The sequence below is a fragment of the Nanorana parkeri genome, unplaced genomic scaffold (genome assembly GCF_000935625.1).
Source record: "Nanorana parkeri isolate BGI_ZX_2015 unplaced genomic scaffold, ASM93562v1 scaffold24, whole genome shotgun sequence".
NCBI classification, from domain to species: domain Eukaryota; kingdom Metazoa; phylum Chordata; class Amphibia; order Anura; family Dicroglossidae; genus Nanorana; species Nanorana parkeri.
The window spans coordinates 2377715-2391515 of record NW_017306292.1 but is presented as its reverse complement, the minus strand read 5'-3'; positions in this window follow the sequence as shown (position 1 = coordinate 2391515).

The following is a 13801-nucleotide window of genomic DNA, read 5'->3' as shown; positions in this document are numbered from 1 at the left end:
TGTAATCTCTGTGCTCTCAGACGGCACTGCATCAAGAACAGGCATGATTCTGTGATGGTCATCACTGCATAGGTTCAGGAATACTTCCAAAAATCACTGTTTGTGAACTAAGTTTGCCGTGCCATCCAAAAATCCAAGTTAAAATTCCATCATGTAAAGAAGAAGCCATATCTGGACTTGATCCAGAAATCCCACCATCTTCTCTGGGCCAAAGCTCATTTATAATTCTCTGTTGCAAAGTGGAAAACTGTTCTGTGATCAGACGAATCGAAATTGTACATTCTTTTTGGCAACCTTGGGCGCCGTGTCCTCTGGACTAAAGAGGAGAGGGACCTTCTGGTTTGTTATCAGTGCTCAGTTTAAAAGCCTGCATTCCTGATGGTATGGGGATGCATTAGTGTGTATGGAATGAGCAGCTTGCAAATCTGGAAAGGCACCATCAATGCTGAAAGATATTTCCAGGTTTTAGAGCAGCATATGCTCCCATACAGATGACGTCTTTTTAAGGGAGGGCCTTGCATATTTTAGCAGGACAAAGCTAAACCGCATACTGCATCTATGACAACAGCATGGCATCATAGTAGAAGAGTCTGGGTGCTTAACTGGCCTGCCTGCAGTCCAGACCTTTTACTAATTGAAAATATTTGGCACATCTTGAAACAAAAAATACAACAAAGAAGACACAGGGCTGTCGAGCAGTTAGAATCCTGTATCAGGCAAGAATGAGACAACATTATTTTCCCAAAACTCCAGCAACAGGTCTCCTCAGTTCCCAAACGTTACAGAGTATTGTTAAAAGAAGAGGGGATGCTACACCGTGGTAAACGTGACTCTGTCCCAACTTTTTTGAGACGTGTTGCTGCCATCAATTTCAGAATTACCTTATATTTTTCTTGAAATGGTAATTTTTCTCAATTTAAACATTTGATATGTTTTCTATTGTGAATAAAATTAATGTTAATGAGATTTGCAAATAATTTCATTCTTTTTTATGTAGATTTTACAGTGTCCCAACTTTTCTGGAATTGGGGTTGTAACTCTTAACTACTTAAGTTCAAGACTACTTTGTCTAAGATGGAGCACCTGTGGTGGACATAAGATTCATCTTTCACTTATTCATTCTGTAAATGTTTTGGCTTCCACCCCTGGCACTGGCATTTTTTCAAGAAAGCAGCTATTGTCCAGGAAAAACAATGCTGGATGATGAAGTATTCTCCAAAGATTGGTTGGCTGGGGTCACAGACCATTCATTCTTGGACTACCCAAAACCATCTCATTGACATGATCTGACTTTACGTGTTTGGACTGGCAAAGGGCCATCTCAAGTCTTTGGATATCTTGAAAATTATAATAAAGGGTGGCTTAGTCGTATACATCTGAAGCTCTACAAGAAAATCATACAAAACTTGTAAGAAGTCTCTTCAAATTTGGGACATATTTGGGACTTACCATGGTCTAGTAAACATTACAACATAAGTAATGGTGATAAAACTGACAATGCACTTACAGTACCCCTTCTTCTAGAAAGTCCCTGAGACATCATAAGCATTCCAGAATAGAGTGAAGTTGAATGATTTCAGCTCCATTTCCAAATCACACATCAACATAATGCTCCTAACAGACATGTGACTTGATCTGTATGGAGCACATAAGGCTTTCTATGCCCTTTTCAGACTGGGATTCTTAGAGGAGTAACAGTGATAAATATCCTAATTCAGATCTATTTACAAGTATAGCTGAACTGGCAGATTGCTAAAGAACGAGCAAAGCTTTAACTTTCTTTCTGAATACACTCAGGTGTTTCCAGATTTGTCTGTATTCCGAGGCACTGTGCGGTCAACACAACCTAAACTGTGCTTAAAATGGAGGTCACTGACCCTTGTAAAGTGATGTAGAGCAGAAGGCAAGGTATTCTTAGAAGATGAGTGAACGTTACAGGTTCCATTTTTGGTAATGTGTATTTCATGCTGTATGCTTTCTAGTTTGTCTTCAATTGCTCAAAAGATAGTGTGATATAGAGATATGAATCCCCTATCACTCATGTTTTTTAATCAAAAGAGAGCTTTCATTTTAGTTTTTTTTTAGGTGTAATATATAACTACATCCCCTTACATAAAGGCATTTTAATAAACAGACCAAACACCTTTATTATCGAACATTGTTTTTGTAACACACTTCCACCGACAATATGATCAATAGAGGAATGGCATATACAGTTTATGCCTTAATGTCTGTCTGTGAAAGAGCAAGATAAATTATGTAGTGCGCCCATGTTAGCATGCAGCCCAAGAGCATTGTATGTGTTTTGTTACTGCAAAAACCCATGACAAAAGCAGAACCCAAATTCAGCGTCCCTGTGCACGTCTAATCTTAATTTGTAAATGTTCCTCTTCATGGTTGTTACACATAATAGAATCCAGCACTCTGCAGACCATATTTGAAGTAGAAAGAAAAAGAATGCTTTCATTGATGACATAACATTTACTGCAGAATTTTGTATTTATATATGAAACCCGAATATTGTCATATTATAGGATATGTATATATAAGAGTTCTGTACAGTCAAAAATCAAAACTAAGGCTTCAGATTTCCAGTGGGAAGAAGTGCTATTACATTTTTGTATGCTAGCCCCATTATATAGTGTGCCTTGTTGCTGATTGCTTAGTTTTGCAAACATCACCCCCAGTGGTGTATCTAGGGTATGGCAGGCAGGGTACGATCACTGCTGTCACATGTAAGCAAAGATCTGGGGCAGGGAAGGCTACACAACTCACTTCCTTTCCTAGGCCCTGATTGATGACTCATCTAATGCAGAGCCTGGTAAATGAAGTGAGTATTATAGGCATTCCTATGGCCCTGCCGCTAATTTACAAATGACAGCAGTGATCGGCTGAGCAGTCTGTCACTGCAATCACTTTGGATCCATGCTGAGGGGAGGTCTGCACACCTTAAGGGCCCATTCGCACATCTAGTGGTGACCTGCATTGTACTGCACAATATCAACAGGAGCCTCCCAAGAACATATAGAAAACAATTGTTTTCTATGTGTCCCATTTACCCCAAAAGGCAGGTGTGATGGGCAGGGTGCTGCACTGTGATAAAATGCAAACATGCTGATTTTTATCGCAGCGCAACAGATGCACACATCGCTACATAGCAGCACAATGCACCACATTGCACCACATTGCACCACATTGCAGCGTAGGGACCTGAAAGGAGTGTACACATTGTACACTCTGTATGTTCCCTATTCCACACCACCTCATTCTATATTTCATGCTGTATGTTCCTTATTCCACACCACCTCATTCTATATGCCATGCTGTATGTTCTCCATTCCGCACCACCCCATTCCACATGCCATGCTGTATGTTCCCTATTACACACCGCCTCATTCTATATTTCATGCTGTATGTTCCCCTATTCCACACCACCTCATTCTATATGCCATGCTGTATGTTCTCCATTCTGCACCACCTCATTCCATATGCCATGCTGTATGTTCCTTATTCCACACCGCCTCATTCTATATGCCATGCTGTATGTTCCCTATTCCACACTGCCTCATTCTATATGACATGCTGTATATTACCTATTACACACCCGCTCATTCTGTATGTCACTCTGTGTGTTCTCTATTCCATACCACCTCATTCTATATGCTAAGCTGTATGGTCCCTGTTCCACTCTAGCTTATTCCATATGCCATGCTGTATGTTCCCTCTTCCACACCCCCTCATTCTGTAGGCCATGCTATATGTTCCCTATTCCACAATGCCTCATTCCATAAGCCATGCTGTGTGTTCTCCATGCCATACCACCTCATTCTATATGCCATGCTGTATGTTACCTATTCTACATTGCCTCATTCTATATGCCATGCTGTATGATCCCTGTTCCGCTCCAGCTTATTCCACATGTCATGCTGTATGTTCCCTATTCCACGCTGCCCTATTCCATATGTTATGCTGTACAGTCCCTATTCCACACTGCCTCAATTCATATGCCATACCATACGTTCCCTAGTCCATGCTGCCATATCTGTACACCTTGGTGTACATGTTATACTTTGCACTGCCTCATGCTGTACACTGTGCTGTAGTTTTTTATCCTGCACCAACCTTAAAGGCCGAGCAGCTCCAGTGTGTATGTGTGTGTCTGTGTGTGTCACTATGTTGCCCTGATGAAGGGACCCTGCGTGGCCCTGAAACATTGGCTCTTTGATGTATGTGATGCTATGTTCCAATAAATGAACACAAGGATTTAACCCCTTCATGACTGAGGTCTTTTTTTCATTTTTTGCACCCATGTTATATTCCACATTTTAGGCCTGAAAATTACTTAAAACCCCCACACATTATATATTTTCTGAATGCCAAGACCATATACAATATAATGGTGGTAGTTGCAAATTTTTATGTTGCGCAATAATAGCACAACTCCTTATTAAACACCAAAATTTAGTGATAAATTGAATTAAATGCCCCAAAACACAACAAAATACCAATTTTAAAAAATGAAATATAAAAGATGAGGTAACGAGTAAAACGATACCAAACATGCCCAGTTTACAAATTGCGTGCGTCCGTGAAACGGCAAAAAACTGCAGTACCCCAAAAAGTCCACAGAAGACGCTTTAAAAGCCCCCAAAGGTCATCAATTTAGAGATACCCCAAAATACTGGCCCTAGAATTATTGCTCTCACTCCGGCGTGCGCAGCGATACCCAACATGTGTAGCGCGTGTTTACGTTTTTTATTATTATTATTAGATTTATTTATTTTGATTTTAATTTAAAAAACTGTTTTTTTTGTTTTTTTTACTTTACTTTGACTGCTATCACATGGGGGGGCTTACAAGCCCCCCCATGTGATAGCAGATGGTGGTGACAGGTACTCTTTAAGGTGATGCTGGGGGTCCAAAAGACCCCCAGTGTCACCTTTACACTGGAAATAAGCTATTGAAGTGCAGATCGCACATCAATAGCTTATAGCTGGTCTGCAGGAGCCCAGAACTGAGAATGGGGAGGGGATCAATGAACGGAAGTCCGTCGACCTCCTCCCCAGCTCCCCGCGGACACCAAGGATGACGGTCCCGGGCCCGTAGGAGGGGCAACGGAGCCCGGGAAGCACGGCGGCGGTGTCCGGCGGGGGGGGGGCGGCCCCTTCTTCGGGACACAGAAGCGATCTGGCGACAGGTAAGTCGCCAGAATCGCTTCTGTTGTAAAGCCGACAGTCGGCTCTACAAGTTTAAACAGACTCCCGGTGGCAAAAGTCGCCGGGAGTCTGTTTAAACAGCCCCGATGCTGGCGACGTACACTGTACGTCGTCAGTCACGAAGGGGTTAAACAATATCTTCTTGAGTGCTGGTGATCCTCTACTTTCGTAAACTTGAAGACGCATGGCGCCATCCATGTTTATCACTATGATCACCGTATTTGTTTCTGGTTCCAGACGCTGTAAGTAGTGCAGGAGAAACATCTGTACGCTAAGGTGTTTGGACAAGGGCGTAATTTTAGTGTTTGCCTCTTTCAGTTTTGATGCTTGGTAGGGTATTCTCTCCCACATCATGTTTGGGGGTTCCAGAAGTCACATCATCATGTTGGTTAAGTCACATCATGGCATTTATTCTTTATTCTTGTCACTGTACCCTAGTGCACCATTCTCAATGAAACTTTAGTTCTTTCACTCTTCCACCTGTGTATGCCCTCCTTTCACACAGTCTTCTGGCCTCCAAAGATGGTTTGCTGGCCTTCTTTATTAGTATGCTGGTCGTCCGGACTTGCCGACATCATCTGCTGTCCTGCTTAGCAACCACTTGTAATAAAACAGTGGACTTTCAACTGATCACTGATAAATTTTACCTGTTGCCTACAGTTAATCTTTAACTCTCTTCTCAGTTAACAATGAGTGTAAAATTGGATCTGAATGGTAAAGAGTTCACATAGAACTGATTATACATTTGGGTTATTAACCTGCCCAGAGAGAGGTGAGAGCTGTTCGATTTGTTTAATAACACCTCCCAGCTTCAATTATGCAAATGCAATCAACATCGGGTTGCTATTAACAGATTATGTGGATTGGAGCAACATCCACCATATTTATTCCCAGAGAATTTCTGTACAAGTCATTCTGACTTGAGAAAGCTGGTCAGCTGACCAGTGCAACGTCCTCACGAAAAAATACAGCAAGTGCAGTTGCCTTGACTTATTTTTTACAGATAGTGTATACAGTAGTTTAGTTGGATGTGTATCGAAGTATACTGCATTGTGCAAAGTAGTATAGTATGCATATTGTAGTATAGTATATTGCAGCATGTGTTATGTTTTGCATTATGTTATATATCTGTGTATGTGGCTGTGTTTGTATCAACTTTGACATGATTGAATGTCCTACTACTCAGTGACAGATTGTCCTTATTGTGGCAGCCATCAATATACACAAACAAACATGACAGAATTCAATTTTACTTGTTTCATAACTCTGAGTTCCGTTCAATGTAGTAATCAGAGAATTCTATGGTGTCAGTCTATTTTCAGAATATGACTCTAGACATGAATATCTTTGCATAAAATCAACTTTGTCACTGTAACTCAATCAAATCCAGAGCACAATATGTTTTTCTATTTTTATAGGTTAAGAACTTGACAGAGCGAACGCCATGAAATGCCATTTTCAAGATACACTGAGGAAATTATATTTAATGTATTTCCTCCAGGGATTTTCTGTGCTATGCAAACGCTACCAGTGATAAGTACTTCTGGATAATCCAGTGGTATAAATTTCAATCAAATTCATCCCTTTGATTCTGATGCCTATTTGCAGTTTTACATTAATGTACATGAATGTGCATTTTGGTCTTTTGATTATAAAACCATATCGTTCTTTCTCTGTATGAACTGTTTCTATTTCCACCGAAAGGTGATTATTTGTCTCCCCTCAAGCATTTTGCCTCTGACATAATATCCAAATGGAAAACCAGTTATTAATTTAACTTGTTTCATTGTATGCAGAAAATTCAATATTACTTATTCATTGTGTTTACAGCAGAGAGTTTGATGCCGGAGAAAAAACTAGAGCAGGAATGCAGGTGTAGTCACATATATACAATATTTAAATAATTAACTTGGATAGTCAATTGACCATTTCTCAAAGCACAATTTCTGGAAGATTATGTCACCCTCTTCTATCTCCGCTACTGATCTGAGCAGACGACAGTTTTTGCATACAGTTTAATTTGCCTGACTTGCAATAGTCCATACACAACGGACCTCACATAATATTAAGTATATATCATGCTACAGAGACTGTAGAGATACCACAGATGGTTAGAAGCTGTGGGCATGCTACTGCTAGAGGAGATAAGTAGATACTGCAGGCATGCTGCGGAAGACAGTCCAGGCTTGTTGACATTATTGGAGATGGTCAGAGACTATGAACTTACAACAGGAGACAATCAGAGACTTTAAATATGTTATAAAAGGCTGCTAGAGCTTTTTTTATTTTATTACAGCAGCCCAGGATTCAGAACTGCTGAGCTCCTGTAGAGAGCATCCAACAATTTGTGCAGCAAGTGCTTGATGATGCCCCCATAGGTAACTGACAAGTGTACCCCAAAGTAGTATTAAACTCTCTAACTTTTTTCAATAATAAATCCAGATCAAACAAATATACATAGCCCAGCAAAGTATTTCTTTACATTTTTGGCCAAACACTTACAAATATCATGTTTCAGGACAGCTGACTCCAACTTTTCCAGCTTGCAATGTGCGATGGGCTTTGAACGCTGATCAGTGTGTTTGTGTAGATACATACAGCTTACTAGCACATTAACGGGTGGCTGCATAGGACCCTGCAATGGAAAGAAGCCATCCTAAAACAGGATATTGGGGCTAGTGCTCAGGGGACCAGCTTATTCTGCAGAAAGCTTAAACTTTTAAACATCAAGGAGCAGCATCCATTGTAAGTGATTTAATCAGCATTTGAAGCAGCTTGAAAACCTTTTGACTTTAATATCACTTTAACTCTTCAGAATCAACAAAACCAAAATGTAAGTCCTGGCCATTTCACCCTCATAAGACTCAGTACAAAGAGCAATTGCATGCCCAAATTAAGATTTCATTTTCAGCAGTTAGTATACCACCTGCATACCATATCTACCTGGCATTCACAAGTGAGCCTGACAAAACAGTAATCGTTTTTTAAAGGATATAATGAGGTGTTTAAAAAAAAAGTCTGCTCTTGAATGGACTGTCAGAAACAACTGCTTTATGTGCTCTCGTCACTTTAAGCTAAAAGATATCATCTAAAAAAAGATATTGTAAAAAAGTAGCTAAAGTGTTGACAATTGAAGAGCCATTAATCATCCATTGGGGACAGATATTGGAGGATTTTTGGATGTACAGATCTGTAAATACAGACAGGGATACATTTTTTAAAATATATTCATGCACATTTACAGTGTTATAATAAAGAGGAATGTTTTTTTTCTTAGATTGATAGCTGTCTCAAACAGGGAGTATACAAAAATGTACATCACCACTGCAATTCAAAGAACTCAAGCATAGTTTGTTAAAGTAGATGTAAACCCAATCAGTAAAATATCACATAAGCTTTAACATGATAATATCTCTTGGAAAGTCTTTTTTTTCTTAATCGCTAGGTGTAATACAAATAACAGCCTGTGATACTGATATAAAGGGTCTTGTTTAGGCACATTGTGTTATGTGGTGACAATGGTCTGCCCCTTTCTCCCACAATCTCCTTCCTGTAAATCACCCTGTCACAGATTTTCAAAAGGAAACATTCAGCTGCTCTGCTGATGTGCATTCCCTAGGAATATTACATTGTAGTGACCATAAAAGAAGGCCTCTGAAAAAAAACAATTGCAGCCAGAAACAATTAGGAAATATGCCCTGTGAAAAAACACATGCAGAAAGTTATCACTAAAGTGCATGCGAACTGGGGCAGGCTGTAAAGAGGCAGCAGCAGCATTGTGATGTGAAAAAGGTAAAAACCCTTTACCATCAACTCCCAATTTTCTAAGATACACAGCATTTTGTGGCTACTGTGACCTTACCCTTTTACAGTATGGGGACTGGCTTAGCTATAAAAGGCCCGCCCTAAGGTTAAAGGCCAGGCTTTGCATTATAGATACAAAGGGGTTGATTTACTAACCTTTTAAACACACCACGAACGTGTATACACCTCTGTAGTGTGTTCCCTCCCAGCATGATCTATGGGAGGAATCGAAACACCTTTGTAGTGTGTACACACCCAGCAGGTGTGTTGTGCAAAGGCCTGCAATGAATTGCAAGGTAATGTGGTGTAAATTAGCTCTATGTTATGTTGCTTGCGTTGATGAATGCAGGAATGTAAATGCATGAGCTAACCATTTTTGTCTAAACTGTGAAGCAGCATTATATATGCATCATGTGCATGATTTTTCCATATATGGCATTAGTGGAAATATGCTTTTAGAGACTTTTTGGTTGATAAATACGTTTTGCTGTGTGAAAATCACACACACCTGGTGTGTGTGTGTGTGTTTAGGTTAGTAAATCACCCCCCAAGAATCTGGTCTGGCCAATTTTTGCCTTAATTTGCTGAGACCATGAACTTTGAACCCACTGGATCCAACATGAACCCATGGTAGTGGAGAATCCGAAACTCATTCCTATTCACAAAAGAGGACCAAGAAGGAATTTGCTATAAAACTGGTTACAAAAAGCTATAATAGCATTCCGTAGACAACTGTACACACCTTCACAATAAACAGTTGTGGAGAAAAATCTGAACTTTTATGAGGTCCTCATTCAAGCCTTTAAAAGGTGGGCTGTTACAATTTGAAGAATACAAAACAATTTATAATTTCCAAACTTGTGCTTATCAAATATGTGCTAAAGTACAGAACCTGCTTTTTCCTCCCAAAAAGGGTTTCCAACTTTTCTCAACAATTACTGACATATGCAAGTGATATATATTAAGTGGTTAAGCCTGTGCCCCAAAGATAAACTCCAAGCATAAATAAAAGACAAAAATCAATGTAGTTCTGTTTTTATTAATACAGCCTCAAATGTATTTTTGTATGCAAAAGAGTATAAGTCCCTGAATGTGACTTGGCATCAGCCTCTTTCAGCAGGTACAGCAAAGTGAAGAAAGGACAGGAAGCACAAGGTGCCAGTCAGGTGAGCTGCAATGCAAGAAGCATGCTGATATGAAGAAAGGTTAGAGTAACAGAGAGGTGAGCTCATTAGTCTAGTGATTCCCGTCATTCATGGTTGGAAAGGGGAGAGGGGGAGTTGGGAGGAGACCCAAAAGTGTTACTGAAATGCAGAAGACAGAAATTAGGTCTCCTTTGTTGTGGAAAGTTAAAGGAGAACTATGGGGTCAGTGCTTTTCCCCATAGTTGTCCTAAGGGTAACGGGAGGACACAAACTAGTGTCCTCCCGTCACCCAAAGCTCAGTATACCGCGAGCTACAGCTCGCGGTATACTGAGACGCCCCAGCCGGAACGGATCCCGACAATTCTGTCTGGATATACCTAGCTGCGTGAGTGACAGCTGGCTCTGCCTATCTAGAGGCAGAGCCAGCTGTACCCGCCCCGTCCGTTCCGCCAATCAGCGCTGGAGGATTCGACAGGGGAGGGGGGGGGATCCCTGCAGGGAGCCGTGAGTGACAGTCACGGCTCTCTGCACGGATATATCGAGAAGTGAGCGAACGCCGGTATGTGTTCGCTCACTTGCCGATCTACTGAGCCGATCTGTGACAGTTTCATTGTCACAGGTCAGCTCAGATTATAAGGCTGAGTGAAAATCACTAGCCTCATAATTCTCCTTTAAGTCCCTGGGATTCATTTAGTATATTCCTTTGTATTTATACATTGTATGTATACATAGTGTTATATAAAGAGGCATTTCCTCCAACCTTTTTTGCAAGTTATGTGAGTTGCTCTTATTGGAAGTAGCAGTTTGTAGCGTGGATGTGTGGACATGCTCCTACAACAGATCTAAATCAGATTGGTGCTGAGGCGAGTTTGACCCTAACACATAAAAGTAGTCATCCCTCTCATTAAAGGAGAGATAGTCCCATAACTGATATCTGCGTGCTCTCAATTTCTATTTCTCATACGATCCTATCCTACCAGTGTTTTGTCTATCTTCAGGCTGCCCCACACCTCCTCTGCTAGGCAGTGCTGGGGTGTGACAGAGCTATGTAAATCTCAGAACTGAATGGGCAAAAATACAAATAATTTGATAGGTAAATCAGCTCTCATAAATGTGTTTTATTTCTGTATAAATCTGTTTGTCTGAAGTTCAGCTTTAATCTTCACTGTAAAGCAACTTAAAGAAGAAGGTATTTTTCAAATGTATCCTTGCAGTGGGGCTACTCAAACGTGTTTCTCAAACATATTCCAAGGAAACGGGTCATGTTTTCCAGACCTCCTGGCAGGTACACACTATGTATAGTCTCTATTAAACAGAAGCACTCAAATCATTTTACCTGTAGTTTACCTGACGTTGTCTGACATAACATGACATGTTAATGGTCCCTGAGGACAGGCTTGAGAAATACCGTCTTCTCATGATACTGTATGTGGCAAAAAAGAAAAAGGGATAATCTGCTCATCAATTTAGAACTAGCAAAATGTATAAGTTGAAGGGGCTGTGCAGAACAATAATGCAAAACAAATTCCTCGATCTGCAGGCAAGTAAAAGAAACACGGCTATAACCTGATTCTAAAATCATGACAAAAGCATCATAAGAGCTATCACTTTGGGAGTCTTTTGGTCTGTGGGCTGCGGCGGACTCCATACAGTGGTTCCCACCCCCTCCTTTGATGGGATCCACTGGTTGGACTTCGCAGCGATCCACTGATATCAAGTGTGGGAAATGTTTCTTCCCCCGCACGTCGTCGCACTTTAGTGATCTCTCCCTTATCAAGGCGTTCCCTTTCTCCCCTAGATACACCCCTGTTGTATGCATATCCGTTAGGTCATCCCCTATATATTCTGTCATAGTCTCCAATTTTATTGACGGAAATATCTGTATTGTACAAATGCCTACTATCTAAGGATGCTATGTCAATCTGCTAATCTCGATCCAATATGTATTATCTGCAATAATTTATGAATTAAAATAAACATAATGAAAGTTTGATGATAGATTTTAAATATATATCATGAAATGTTCGATCTATATCTTCGTATGTGACCGAAGAGTTATTACAAATGCAATTTATATGTGTAAGGTTCTTCGGTGGGACCCTTATATTGGACCCCCAATTTTCTCCTCTTTGCTTTAGGAGAGGGTCCACCATTTGTATTGCCCTATATTTTTAAGGTTCAATATGTGTGCATCCCACGCTCCCCTGTCTCTCCCTTTCCTTCACTCTTTTTCCCTCTCCTTCTTGCCGTTCAGGCACTTCAACCTCCCATCTCATTTTTCCATGGTCTCCTCTTCCCCCCTTTCCCAGTCTTTTCTTTATATCTCACTTGAGTACTCTCAGATGGGGACCCCAGTCCTAGCTATTGGCAGACAGGGTGCTGGCCTCCACCAACCAGAAACGACCCCTTATTGTCCTTCCCTGACTATACCATCTTCTAGAGCGCCAGTTATTTTACCACGCTCCCTGGCGACTCGCACAAGGGGCGTTTCCTGTTTTGGACCAGGTGACGACGTCATGACGTCACCAGGGGAGTGCCGTTATTAGCACCCACGCGAGCCCCCAGCGTCAGTGTGCAGCCTGAGAGGGCTGTATTAGCTGCTGGGGGCTCGACATTGAGAGAGGAACAGATACCTCACGGCACTGACCGGGAAAATACAACAGGTTTGAATCCACTTCCAACTTTCTGCTAGTACTGGTATGTACCCGTTTTAACCAATATGTCCAGCAAGGACGACATGATACAGTGGGTTGTTCCCACTGATACTTAGTTTAGTTTTAGGATTCCTTTTGAGGCCCCAATGGTATCCTCTAATTTTTGTTTTGTTTCTTAAAAAGGTATCTCCGCCATCTCTCGATTCGGTCTGCCTCTACTGGGGTTCAGGGCCTCCACTTTTCCTTCCTCCCTCTCCCTTGTCCCCCCCTCATGCTTTTACTTTTTCACCGTCTGAGCCGGGTTGAACGACAGTGACACACACAGACTCCAAGGGTAGGTGATATATCCACATATATTCACCTGTTTACTATACCACTAGACAAGTTCAAGTGGCTGTGCTAGAAGTTCAATGATGTTTATATTTTCCATATATCTTTCTTAAATTGTATAGACAACCTCCCTCTCCTTCTCCTGAAGAAGCGCTATTTAGCGCGAAACGTCACGTTGAGAAAATCAAGCTCCTCCATCACCCTTTATTATACCAATCATGTATTGTTGTTTATGAATGTTCTAGTTATCATGTCTATCAATCATGTCTCACTTTATAATTTTCTGAGTGTTATCTTTGTATGAAGAACTTAATGATTGTGGAGTGAGCTTACAGGGGAATAATCATGTTGTCAATTTTATGAAATCTATTCACCTTTTAATCATTTCAAATAAAATAATATTTTCTAAACAATGTTTGGTTTGTAAGTTGTCAGTCGGTTGCCCAAAAAACCCCAACTTTCCTGATTTTTGATATAGAGCTATCACTGTGATATCTACTATTAAATCAATTCATATATAAAGCATCCACTAGACTTACCAGCTGTGTGGGGAGGTTGCATCATTGCCTTTCAGGCAGTGGACAGTCATCTTGAGTTCTTTCTATGTCTCCGACCTCAAACAATTATGCATATTGGGAGTTCTGACTCTCCT